General features: G+C 41.3%; 1 protein-coding gene across 1 annotated transcript in view; it reads left to right on the forward strand.

Moving 5' to 3' along the window:
* The first annotated feature begins 1201 nt into the window (after positions 1 to 1201).
* Positions 1202 to 13592, forward strand: part of Rab27b (RAB27B, member RAS oncogene family) — a 152249-nt gene continuing 139858 nt past the window's right edge. The window contains exons 1-2 of the mRNA XM_041639279.1: positions 1202 to 1265; positions 1398 to 1472. The gene's annotated coding sequence lies outside the window, so the exon portion shown is untranslated. The remainder of the gene's footprint in view (positions 1266 to 1397; positions 1473 to 13592) is intronic.

The following is a 13592-nucleotide window of genomic DNA, read 5'->3' on the forward strand; positions in this document are numbered from 1 at the left end:
AATTATGATGTGGCTGAAGAGATGGATCAGAGTTATGAGGGCTTGCTGCTCTCACAGAGGACTCGAGTTTGGTTCCCAGGGTCCACATCAGGCCGTTTTTTCAGCTGTCTGAATTCCAGTTGCAAGAGTCTTGCCACCCTCTTCTGGCCTCTGCGTGCACCTTCACCCATGTGACATACATCCACAAGAACACATGCATACACATATGCATCCACATGAATAAGAACACATTTCTTAAAAATTAAATCAAATGAAAATAAATTATGAGCTCCCAAGAGGCAAATGTGTTCCCAGAGTAGTACCTGAATGGAAATAGTTGCTTAGAGAGATACAGTAAATTGAATTTCATCAGCTCCGAAACTGGCTTCATTAGCTGTGTTTCCCTTTATTGCCTGCCTCATTCTTTTCTCAGCTACTTACTGAGAACCCACCACGCACTGAGTAATCACTAAGAGTTACTTTGCAAAGTAAATGCAATAGATTCTTTTGCAAATCCTTAAATGATAGCAAGTCAAAGAAAGTGCAAACAGCATAAGTGGGAAGGCTGTGAGTGGAGGAAATGAATAGAGGCGGAGCAAGCCATGCCCCTGTGAAAGGGCGGTTTGCATTTTTTGCTCCCCCCACCCCAGAATAAGCTCCTGAAGGTCAGGTGTCCATTTGTTTTCTTTTGCGTTTTTTAACAGGCTAGGCTAGACTTCAATTATTAAAACCCCAGAGTGCTTGTTAACGGTGTGTGTGTGTGTGTGTGTGTGTGTGTGTGTGTGTGTGTGTTCCTCCTTCGCAATCTAAATGTGGGTTAAAAAAAAAAAAACCTCCACAAAATAAATGCATTTCAATAAACACGGTGCTTGTGCAAACTGGTTCCTGTTTGATGGCCCTCTGCCTTTATGCTTGTCAGCACACTTTCTTCAGCTCGAAACCTTTTATTCTCCACAGCATAGTCTGGATGATATTAGCAAACTATTATTTACTTAACCCCCTATCATTTGCTGTTATTTACAATCTCTTATTTACACAATGCCCACTGTGGCTGCCGGTTAGCCAGACTGACATTCTTCAAACCTCTTGGAGGCAGCCCCTGAAAGACACAGCAGGGAGGCCCTGTGGAGTCTGCTAGTCTACTAACCTGAGCAGGCACTAGGACCGCCCAGACACTGTCTGCAGGCGCGCTTCTCACCCTGTCAGAAGGACTGAGCCGGTTTCCGTGTTACACAAGAGAGCAGCGGGCACCCAGGCTCAGATTGCCTCCCTTTTGCAGACAGAAGGTATAGACGATCTATTTATCACTCAGCTTTTGTACCATGTCAGCATGCCTTTCCGTGTTCACATAATCTGACGTTCTGCAGAGCTGTCCAGCTCTAACCGGTTACTCTATCATTTTATGTTAATTCCCACAGCGGATGGAAGCAACAGTGCCGTAAAGAAATGGGCTAGCTAGTCCCCGAGGCTGTGATCTGGAAGCATTTGGAGGTGTAAGTACCTGGTGTCACATCTCTAACACACTGGCGGTGCTGTCTCCCTTGACCCTTTTCCTCCTCGTCGAAGGAGCCAATGTGCTGTGCCATGGGCATGTTTCATTCATGAAGAGCAACAGAGGGGGACAGAAACCGCAAGTGATGGGCCTGAAACTCCACTTCGGAGTGGCTGTGCTCCTTCCTGAAGGCTGTAGTTTGCTAGAGAGGCTGGTTCGCACCCAGTTTGGATTGGAGAGTGATTTTGCTCAGGGCTTCAGACTACTAGCTTGGTTTCTGTTTTCAAAGCTTGCAACACTGTTTTCTAATCTCTGCTCTGGTGCAGTATGGTGTTCTCTTCCCATTTCCTTTATGTCCACAGTTCCATACTCTTATCATAGGGTAGACTTTCAGAAAGCTGCTGAGACATTCATCCCGTGGAGTAAAGCCTCAGAAGAGAAACCTATGTTTCTCTCCTGCCACTAATGCTCAATGGCACAGTTAGGAGACTACACAGAGAAGAATATGAAAAATGAGCAGCCTAAGAGTCTCTTCTATGCAACATGTGTGGGGAGGGAATTGTTTGCTATTAAAAAATCCAAAGAAGGCCGGGCGGTGGTGGCGCACGCCTTTAATTCCAGCACTCGGGAGGCAGAGGCAGGCGGATCTCTGGGAGTTCGAGGCCAGCCTGGTCTACAAGAGCTAGTTCCGGGACGGGCACCAAAGCTACAGAGAAACCCTGTCTCGAAAAACCAAAAAGAAAAAAAAATCCAAAGAAACACAGTTTTATGAGGAAAAGTGACATTTTTCTATAAGTAATTAACAGGTCTATCGAAGAGGCCTTCCAGGGCCTCGGAACTGATTCCAGGCGTTGAGAACTTTAAGATGTGGTTAGATTGTTAGGTATGTTGAGTTTCTCAGTAATCCATTTAGATGTACGTATGTCTGCTGCCAATTCAGAGATCCATTCAGAGATGTTTCTAATATTGAGTTTATTACTAGTCAGTTCATGTTTGTAAGATAAACTCAGGGAAAGAAAATAATCAAGATACAACGTAAGACATCAGTGTCATGAGTTCACTAAGAGAAAGCGCTTATTAAGGGACTTATAAATCCATTTAATAGATCGAGACATTTTCTGTTTAGATGCCAAATATCTGATACATTGAAATGCCCTGAATAGGAATGTATTCAGTAATCAAACCTGAAACCTTTGAACATTTGCCTATAGTTCTCCTAAAACATTGTGTTCGGCAAGGAGAGACAAAGGCTGTAGGGGTAGCTATGATTTACTGGAGTATTTCATACTTCTTATGTCTTAAATATGGAACTCTAATAATTACCATATAAATGCGGCATATATTATTTTAAATGAAGTTAAAATTTGTTGAAACTATCAATTTGCGGTGTCTTTTCTATGTATCAAATATACAGAAAGCAAATGTTAATATCTCTACATGATAGTTCTTAAGCAGAGAAAAGCATTCTCATTGACATTCGGGTTAGAGAGAACATTCAGGTTAGACATAGTAAATGCCTTTAATTGATTTCTGAGCCCAGGGTACATTTTAATTTTACTTCTCAGTTGTTGACATAGCTGTGGTCCAGGAGCCTGTAAACTTTGTGTGATGTCTGCTGTACTTCAGGAAGTTTTTCTGTCTTTCAACTAGAAACATGACTAAATTCTTCGAATTAAAGCTTAGATAGGAGAACTCATGCCCACCAAAGAGTGGTCTGCATGCTTACTCTTCGGTTTTATGTGACACATACGGTGTTAGTTTGAATGTAAGTGGCCCCTATAAGCTCATAGGGAGAGTAGTACTATTAGGAGGTGTGGCCTTCGTTGAAGGAAGTGTGTCACTGTGGGAGCAGATTTTGCTTAAAAATCTCTTAGCATAACAAAGACCATTTTCCTGTTGCTTGTAAGAGGTAGGACTCTCAGCTTCTTCCCCAGCACCATGTCTGCCTGCATGCTGCCATGCTCTCCTTTATGGTGATAATGGTCTGAACCTCGGAAACTGTAAACGAGCTACACCAGTTAAGTGTTTTCCTTATAAGGGATGACCATGGTCATGGTGTCTCTTCAGGGCAATAGAACACCGACTAAGACAACTGTCATTATCAGTCATCAAATCATTTAAAAATAGATTGATTATATGTGGATTCAATGTGTGGAAAGTTATCCCCAAAACACAGATGTTATTCAGCACTGGCTACTCTTCCCAGAAAGCAACTCCTCCTGAACTTCAGTCTCTAACTGAGGTCAGCCTGGAGAACCTGCCTAGCTGCCTACTATGGCTGCAAAGCTTGGAGGACGTCTGGAATGGCTGGCAGACAAGAGGAGTTTAAGCTGAAGAATGTACACAGGCTGAAACCAATCTGCTACAGTGTGGAAGCAATAAGAATCTGGTGATTTCCCAGAGAACAGGCCTGCCATCTGAGATTCAATATTGTTTAAATTTCAGAGGTCATGGTCAGGTGGACATTTGCGGCTCACTGTTTACTTAAAAGAGGTTCAGCTAATAGTGAACTTGGTTTCATTGATTTCTAGCACTGGCATTTTTTCCTCTAAAAGGACATTTTCCCAATATTCATTTTTACGTGGTTTTTACACCATTAATTCCCGCACATGGAAGGGTACCCTCTTTAAAAGGATACTTTGCTATTATAACTGACTTTCCTTTGTGTGTGCTCGGCACCTGTCCATTGCTTAGAGACAGTGGCTCCCAGGATTACCAAACAGAAAAATGAAGTCAAGCAGGGTCAGCTTCTGATAGGAATCTGGGGATGGGAGGAGGCAGTGTTCATTGAATGGATAAAAAAAGAGATTCTTAAGAAGTGAGAAACTGCCCTTCTGGATTTATGCAGAAAGAAAATCACAATTCAAATATGAATTTTGAGGAGCAGTTGCCCTACATAAGCCACCACAGGCTAAAATTTCATGTAACTTGAGATTTATTTTTTTCTTTTGCAAGCCAATTATACTTTCCCTTATTAAATAAAATGCTGGAAGGGAAAGGGAAGCCATGGAGAACACAACGGTGGAATCATGTTCACACTAGTGTGAACTTACTTTGTTGCAGTATAACAAAAACAGAACGTTAGGATTTACCTAGCGCTGAGACCCAAGGTATTGTTGCTTCCAGAACTGATAATTTCTTATAAAGAAAGAGTCTGAGCAATGCCTAGGGGCCCACTCCTGATATGCCAATACTTGAGAGGCCGAAGCAGGAGGATTACAGGCTCTAGTCTAGGCTGGGCTACGTAAGGAGTTCTAGGCCAATGTGAGCTACACATGAAAATCCTGCTTCATAAACACTAGAGACAAAGAGAGGGAGATAAGAAGATAAAGAAGAAGAAAATGGAGGAAGACAAGGAGAAGAAGGAACTGAACACATACATAGCAGAAAGCTTTAGAAATCCAGTCTTTGAGAAGAAAGCCAAAGCACACAATGTTTGCTATGCATTTGTTGATAAGCAGGCTAATTCAGAATATTGTTTGGATTTCCTCTTCCTGCTTCACATAACGGTATGGACATGGCTGAAGTAATATGGGGCGGCAGGGCTGCGTCCCCCACACCCGGCCGCCCACATGGCTAGCTTATGCCCCAAAATAATTACACAGACACTGTATTCTTTTAAGCACTGCTTGGCCCTTTAGCTCTAGCACTTACAGGCTAATTCTCACATCCCGATCAACCCATCTCTAATAATCGGTGAGAACCGGTCTTACCGGGAAGATTCTAGCCTAGTCCATCCTGGGTAGGAGCTTCATGCCGGGAGCGGGGCATGGTGTCTCTCTCTGAGGCATCTGCTCCCGAGAGAGCAGAGCTGTGGAGTCTCTGCGCTCACTTCCTCTTCCTACCAGCATTTTGTTCTGTTTACTCCTCCCACCTATCCTCTAACCAATAAAATGGGCCAGGGCAGTGCCTTTATTAGCCAATGACCTTCCTCCATCATTTCCCCTTTTTTGGTTTAAACAAAAAAAAAGGCTTTAACTTTAACATAGCAAAATTACATATAACAAAAGTTATCAAGTAAAAGTTACAATAATCTTTATCATAACTAAGGAAAACTATAACTATAACTAACTATTCTTAACTCCATCAAAGACTCCAGAAAGATATAATATTACCTAAGTAAACAAGAACTAAGAAACTTCAAACTCTAGAAATGACAAAGACATCTCGCTGCCTGGACAGTCACCCAAAGTTCTTTTGTACCGTTGGGGCATCCATCTTCAGCCTTCAGGCCCATGGTATCCAGCAGACATTTCCATAAAGCAGGAAAATTCAAAGTCAGTTCAGTCACTATCTGTTGTGTCCTGCAGAATGTCTCGCAGAATCTTTCATGAATCAGGAACCCCGAAAGATCATCTCACCTTAGGCAAGTTCAGTAGTCCTCTCTGCGGGTTCTCTGTGTCCAGTTTATGCAATAGTCCAGGCAAGAGCAGTGTCTTGCCCAAATGGCTATCAAACTCCATAAGGTGCCTCTTTGATGCCCATCTTCCTCTTGAAGTAGATTGGTGCTGCCAGGAGCAGAGTGTCTCATTGTAGTGAAAAGTCCTTAGTTATTAAAACATTAAATGTCCTATTCTGTAATCTGTGAAAGACATGAAGAATGTCTATCTAAAATATATCTCTATATATCTAGAAAATCTAACTAACATGACTACAAGCTTTACTATTATCGATGATTATCCATTAACAACCTATATTTCTTAATTATACAGTACATATTTAAATGAACTACACAATCACAATACCTTAATCAAAATCAGAAACACTTATACATATAACAAAATTGACCTTAAATTTCTATCAATAAAGCAAAATCTATACTAATGTAAATTATTCATATCTATATCATATCCCTCTTTAAATGTAAAAGAACGTTTATAAACCATATTTGGGAACATGGGCGCAGTTTTTTCTCTCCAAACTGCTTCCTGCTGAATGGGGGCGTCGTTAATTAGGTCTTTCATGGTATAACCTGTGTGCTAGCTTCATCTCAGTTGGCAGTTGAGCGAAGCAATTTTTTGAAGGCGTGCACAGGAACCATTCAGGAGGGCGTGGTCCATCATACCAAATCGGAATAGAAGAAGTGAACAGCGTCTCATCCTCTGTGAAAACAAAATAAGAAACTCCTTTCCAAAGTATCATGTCCTTAGATCCAAATTTCAAATTCAAGGCATTTTCAAAATATCTATGTTGGATTAGTTGAGCAGCATTTATAAATAAATATCTTTTAGCATCTGTTGCTCCTTCCTCAGCGTTTAAATTATTTAAAGAGAGCATAATAGCATACAGTATCAAGATTCTCTTTGTATTTTCCATCTTTGTGCAGCTTTGTTTTAACCTCTATTTTGTTTATTTTTACTTTTAACTCTTTGCTTTTTGAGACAGACTCTCTGTATCTTTGACCTGAAGTAACTCTGTAGACCAGGCTGTCTTTGAACTCTCAGAGATCCGCCTGTCTCTGCCTCCCAGGCATTTGGGATTAAAGGTGTACACTATTACACCTTGAACTCACAGAGATCTGCCTGCCTCTGCCTTCTAGGCACTGGGATTAAAGGCGTGTGCTACCACACACAACTCTCTTCCTTTTTTTTTTTACTTTAAGAACTTCAACTTTTAGTCTGCATATATTTTTAACACATTTAAATCCATTTAGAAATTTTCTTTGTCTTTGAATCTCTCTTTACTGTATATCTCTCTTTTTCTGACCACAAGAGTCTTTCATTTACCAAGAAATATCAGTAGGATTACAGGCGTGGCTTTGCTGGCTGGATCCAGCCCATTCCTTAGCTTTCCAGCCTCATGGCTGAGGTACTGGCTGTAGCCAGCAAGCGAGCTACAACAGACAACACTCAAGTCCTCTCTCAGTAGCCGGCCCTCCTGCCTCAAATAGTCAAAGTTTGCCCTGGCAGGACGGCCCAGAAAGCCGGCATTTTTAAACGGCGCAGCTTTTTTCCTGTTATGGCTGAAAACCGAAAAGCATGTGTTCAGCTTTTCGTCAACACCGTTTAAGTGTTTCGTGGCAGGACCTCTTAATGAGCTGCAGGCTTTGCAGCTAAAGCTGAGTCAGGAAGCCTCTCTTAGATGAGGCGCTTGCTTGCCTCTAGCAAGCAGAGTAGAACCGAGAAATTGCTGCTACCAAGAAACCAGGCACAATGCTTTCATTTTGTTCTAGAATTACTTCCCAAGCTGTCTCAGGCTTTATGTGAGGCTGTTGCCCCACGTTGGGCGCCATATGAAGTAATATGGGGCGGCAGGGCTGCGTCCCCCACACCCGGCCGCCCACATGGCTAGCTTATGCCCCAAAATAATTACACAGACACTGTATTCTTTTAAGCACTGCTTGGCCCTTTAGCTCTAGCACTTACAGGCTAATTCTCACATCCCGATCAACCCATCTCTAATAATCGGTGAGAACCGGTCTTACCGGGAAGATTCTAGCCTAGTCCATCCTGGGTAGGAGCTTCATGCCGGGAGCGGGGCATGGTGTCTCTCTCTGAGGCATCTGCTCCCGAGAGAGCAGAGCTGTGGAGTCTCTGCGCTCACTTCCTCTTCCTACCAGCATTTTGTTCTGTTTACTCCTCCCACCTATCCTCTAACCAATAAAATGGGCCAGGGCAGTGCCTTTATTAGCCAATGACCTTCCTCCATCACATGGCTGTCACTGTCATGCCCTCACTTAGGCTGAGGACTTAGAGTAAACGGAAAGAAGAAAGAGAATCTGCGTGTCAGCATTCACCTCTCTCTGGCCGTGACTGTGGGTAGAATGTGACCAGCCTCCTCATACCACTGCCACCGTGACTTTCCTTACAGCTCGGGCTGTCTCCTCAAACTGTGAACTAAGGCTTATCCCATCTCGTCTTAAGACACCTTTGCCAAATATTCTGCACAACAATGAGATAAATAATTAATACACCTTCCCACCAGCAGCGGAAAGACGCAGCATTACTTGTGAATCTTCCAGAAAGTTCAAGCAATCAAAATGCAGAGCTGTAGAGCCAAGTAGAGACTAAAACCTCACCACACAACTCCTGCGCCTAAGGCTTCCGCACATAAGGGGTGGAAAGACTGTAGGGGGACGGGAAGCAGGGAGGTGCTGTGACTCAGTGCTGCTGATGAATGCCAGAAGCTACACTCATAAAGTCTCACGGATATGACTTCCTAGACATGAGCTGAACAGGAGCAACAATAGACGGAGAGAGCTGGAGAGACTCAACCCTACACAAAGAACTCCAGACAGCTAAGGGATGCTGAGACACACTAATGGATTACCTAATACCAAATGGTTTTTCCCCAAACACACACACACACACACACACACACACACACACACACACACGCATGCACGCGCGCGCACACACACACACACATACACGTAACATTATACAGACTGAACAGGGTGTTTTTATGTATTTAGGAATACACAAATTAGTGTTGTGTGTGTGTGTGTGTGTGTGTGTGTGTGTGTGTCTGGTGTATGTGTGTACAATCAATGAAAAGGGAGACCATGAATTTGAAGAACAAGGAAGGTTATATGGGAGTGTATACCGGATAGAGGGAGGGAAAGAGGAAACTACATAGTTACTTTATAATCTCATAAAATATTTAGAAAGGTTACACTGACATCGATTTTTCTGGTCTTAAAGCCATAAACACCGTGGTTGACCAGTGTTAATTCTGATGCTATCCTTCCAGAGAACAGTGCTCTAAGATGAATATACTCAGCAGGTTAGACTCACAGCCTGTGACTAAATTGTGCATACCCATATTCGACTCTGCCCAGCAAGTACAACTTGAGAAATTCAATATAGCTAAACCTGGCCATCACAATGTACAGCACAGAGTTCAGATTCAAGTTCGTGGATGAAGAAAGTAGTTAATTGAGAACTGGAGTTACTTACATCTAAATGCTTGAGGTTTGCAATCTCCTTACCTTGCACAAATAACCACATTTCTATACCAAGCCGACTGCTTGAGTTCCTTTACATTTTTTTCCCTACAATGTATTTTGGTCATGTGTTTTCTCCTCCCAACTCATTCCAGACTCCCCCCTCTCTCCACCCCAATTCCAATTCTTTGAGAGTCAGGTTTTAAGTGAGAAAGCACTACCACAATTTAAAATTTTCCCTCCATCACCTCTCAATAGTGCAGGTGGACACAGAGGTGGATATTTCAGAAATGTCATCTCACTGAAAATCAAACTGGGATGGAACGTGTTAGATGCAGACGAATCTATTTTATAAAAAAATATCAAAATGAAAATTTAAATTTTTGCATAGGAAAAGACTAACATAGAACAGAGGCGTGTCTGTGTGTCCTTACGCATACATAACTCTGATGAGTGTCGATTTACATAGGAAACTCTTTAAAGTGGCAGCCATTGACGAATTAATAAATTCGTATTAAACCCTTGTGCGGAACTGTGAACGGTCTGTATCCTGTGACGGGTAGGTGTGCCACAACAAGGTGTTCTGAGCAGCAATTTATCTAATGAGAGATTGATGGACATCTAGCTGTTTCCACTTTCTCTCTATTGTTAACAGAGCACTAATGTACATGAAGGAGCAGTTATGTCTATGGCAGGAAATAGCACCCTTGGAGTGTATGCCCAAGAATTGTATAGCTCGATCATGTAGTGAATCTGTTTGTAGATTTCTGAGGACCCTCCACACTGATCTCTGTAATGGTTGCACCTGTTTGCACTATCATAAAGGTCTTCCTCTTTTCTCACATCCATGCCAGCATTTGTTGCCATAAAAAAAATAAACTTTAGTTATTCTGATTAGGGTATCATGAAATCTCAAAGTAGTTTTAATTTGCATTTCCCTGGTACCTACTACCTACTATTGTATAAAGGTCTGAACAGAAATGTGCATATTAAAAAAGTTTAAATGATGTTACCTTATTACAGGCCAACAATATCCCTGCTAGAGGCATGCCATATGATAACAAATTTTGGAATTCTTGAGAAATGAGATTGCATACACACAAAAATATCATAGACTATTGCCAATGCCCTTGATTACACTCCAGAACTTCACAACAAGAAAAGACCCCTATTGCTGAAGTCACTTACAGTTTCTTGGTACAAAACCCCCTCCCTAAAACTAATGAATATGCACACCGCTAATCAAGATAGGGAGTAAGGAGGCTGCATCCTAAACACGCTGGAACTAGACTGTGGAACAACACTGAAGACAAAATATTGGAGTCACTGTAAAAGCAAGGTAGAAGTAAATACTAGAATATGATAAGATAGGGAAATGGAGGGAGGAATCTGACTTAGAGCATTGTTAGAGAAATTGGTAACTATGTTAGTAACTTCAGATTTCAATTTAAGTGCAAATGTCATCAATTTTGTCTTTATAAAAATAAAAGAAGGGCCTGGAGAGAAGGCACAGTGGTTAAGAGCACTTCGTTGTTCTTTCCAAGCACCAGCTTTAGATTCCCCAGCACACACATGAGGCAGCTCCCAACTCCAATTCCTGCATGTGTGTCATGTGCCTAAACTCATGCAAGGACACACACATGCGCAGATAAAAACACATAACTAATCAGTAATTAAACAATAGAAAGGACAAATGATTAACCCATGCACAGCAGGCAAGTAGCAAAAACAAATAAACCAGTAGAAAGTTCATAAGTGGAAGCACATAATTCACCATATCAGTGGGTATGATGCTATGTATGGATTATTCATCCTGTGTTTAAAAAAGAATCCTTGACTGGAGAGATGGCAGTGGCTGAAAATATCCACAGCTCCTGCAGAGAATGGGAGTTCAAGTCCCAGGGCCCTCTGACTGCAATGTAATTCCAAGGCATCTGATAGCTCTGGCCTTCATGGGCACTGTATTTGCACACACAAACACACACACACACACACACACACACACACACACACACATAATAAGAAAGTTTAAAAAGATATTCCCCTTATACATTTCTTTTAAAGAAATACATTTAAGACATAGTGGCATCAAAAATTTGCAAGTGAGATTGAGTTTGCCTATATACCAGCTGCCTAGTTCATGCCCTTTGCTGTTGTAGCACCTAGAGGGATGACGTGAAGTTATGGGGGATTCTGTGTTCCTCACTGGGATAACACAAGAAACCAATAGGCAAGAAGGGACATCATTTTCTATTTACCTTCATGCAAATCTGACAAGCTCATGAGAAATGAAATTTTCTGCTTGGAAGATTCTCTTATAAAGACAAATTTCTAGGACAGAAAGTTCAAATTCCACACAGAATATTAGCTGACCCACTGTGTCAGCTGGGTGGTGGTGGCGCACGCCTTTAATCCCAGCACTTGGGAGGCAGAGGCAGGCAGATCTCTGTGAGTTCGGGTCTACAAGCCTGGTCTACATGAGCTAGTTCCAGGACAGGCTCCAAAGCTACATAAAAACCTGGTCTTGAAAAACAAAACAAAAACAAACAAACAAACAAAAACCCAAACACATGAAAACACTTCTGTGCAGTCAATGGAGGGAAGAAAGAAATCTTTAGTGGCTTTTCTGCTTTAGGCAGCCTTTTGCATTTAGTTCCTTTTTTTTTTTTTTAAACCAAAAACAAAGTATCTGGGATTACTACTCCATTCCCAAGTGTATTTTGAATAAAAGAAAAAAAAATTCCCCAAAGCTGAAATCCAGGTATGGACTAAGAGCATGTCTAACAAACACACAGTCCTCCATCACCCACCTATTAGCAAGCACAATAAGTTCTTCCCACGTTCTATTTTATGTATGCACTCTGTTTGTCCCTTGGTTTGTTTTTGTTGTTTACAAAGCTTAGTTTTTATAGTTACGTCAATACACTTTTCTCTGAGAATCATAAATCTTGGGTTGGCATAAAATACATCATTCTTGCTATTAAAATAATGACGATTTTATTTTGTCCTTGAAGATATTTAATTTAGCCATAAGGATTTTAGGAGTGAATTAACATCATTAAACAAGGGATTGTTGATATACTTAAATATCTATCAGGTACTTCTAAATGAATATCGCAGCAAGATTAATTGTAGCAGGTGAATTTCACGGCAGAAAATATAATTAAGATTTAAAAATTCATAAAGTAATGGTAAAAAGTAGCATTCACTAGTAAAATATATCCATCTGGAGTGTATAAGGATTCAGAATATTCTCCAAAATGCATAAAAGAGTACATAAAATAAGAATAAAGGACAAATCTGCAACATTAGTGAAAAGTTTCACCATAAATCTTTCAGATTTGGGGCAAACATTAAGGACACTGAAGTACTGAATGATATCAGTTAAGTCTTAAATATCTGTGAGGCCCACACCTGACAAAACAGTCTGCTGGGCAATAATAGCTGTTTATTCTACATAAACAGTTAAAGGGGGAGGTTACGACACAAAACATGTCTCGACAGATGAGGAAGATCAATGTACACAATTATAACTATTTAATCACAACAAAAAAATGCCTCTTTGTAGTAGGAGGTTATTTGTTGTTCCTGGCTGCTCAGACCTGAAATAAACACATAGAAACTGTATTAACTCTTACATATTAATTTAACCCATTTCTAGTAATATGTATATCACCACGAGTCTGTGGCTTACTGGGTAAAGTTCTGGCATCTGTATCTGGTGGGTCTCCATGGCTTCTCCTTACTCTGCCTCTTTCTCCCAGCATTCAGTTTAGTCTTTCCTACCTAGCTCCATTCTACCCCATCACGGGCTCAAGACAGTTTCTTTATTAACCAATGGTATTCACAGCATGCAGGGGGAATCCCATGTCACCTATTTATCCTAAGCATGAGTCATGCAAAGTTCTACCAGACAGCTTTGTCCAAATGCAGGCACAAAATGGTTACCAAATCTCATTTGATACAAGAATCCATGTGCCTCATTGGGGTTATTTCTAAGGCACAAGGATTTTTTGTTTGTTTGTTTGTTTGTCCCCCTCCTTACCCCAGTGTACTGTTCCTGAAGGGACAACTCGGAATTTCCCCTCTCATGATTCTCATGCTAATAACCAAACGTCTACTGGATCTACTATGGTGAAGTCCTAGGGTTGCTGTGAAGAGCTTCCATAACCATGGCAACTCCTACAAATGAAAACATTTGACTGATTTAATTGAGGCTACTTATTTACAGTTTCA

Source organism: Microtus oregoni, unplaced genomic scaffold, assembly GCF_018167655.1.
Source record: "Microtus oregoni isolate MIOR12 unplaced genomic scaffold, Mior012 000057F_ref0000458, whole genome shotgun sequence".
Lineage (NCBI taxonomy): Eukaryota > Metazoa > Chordata > Mammalia > Rodentia > Cricetidae > Microtus > Microtus oregoni.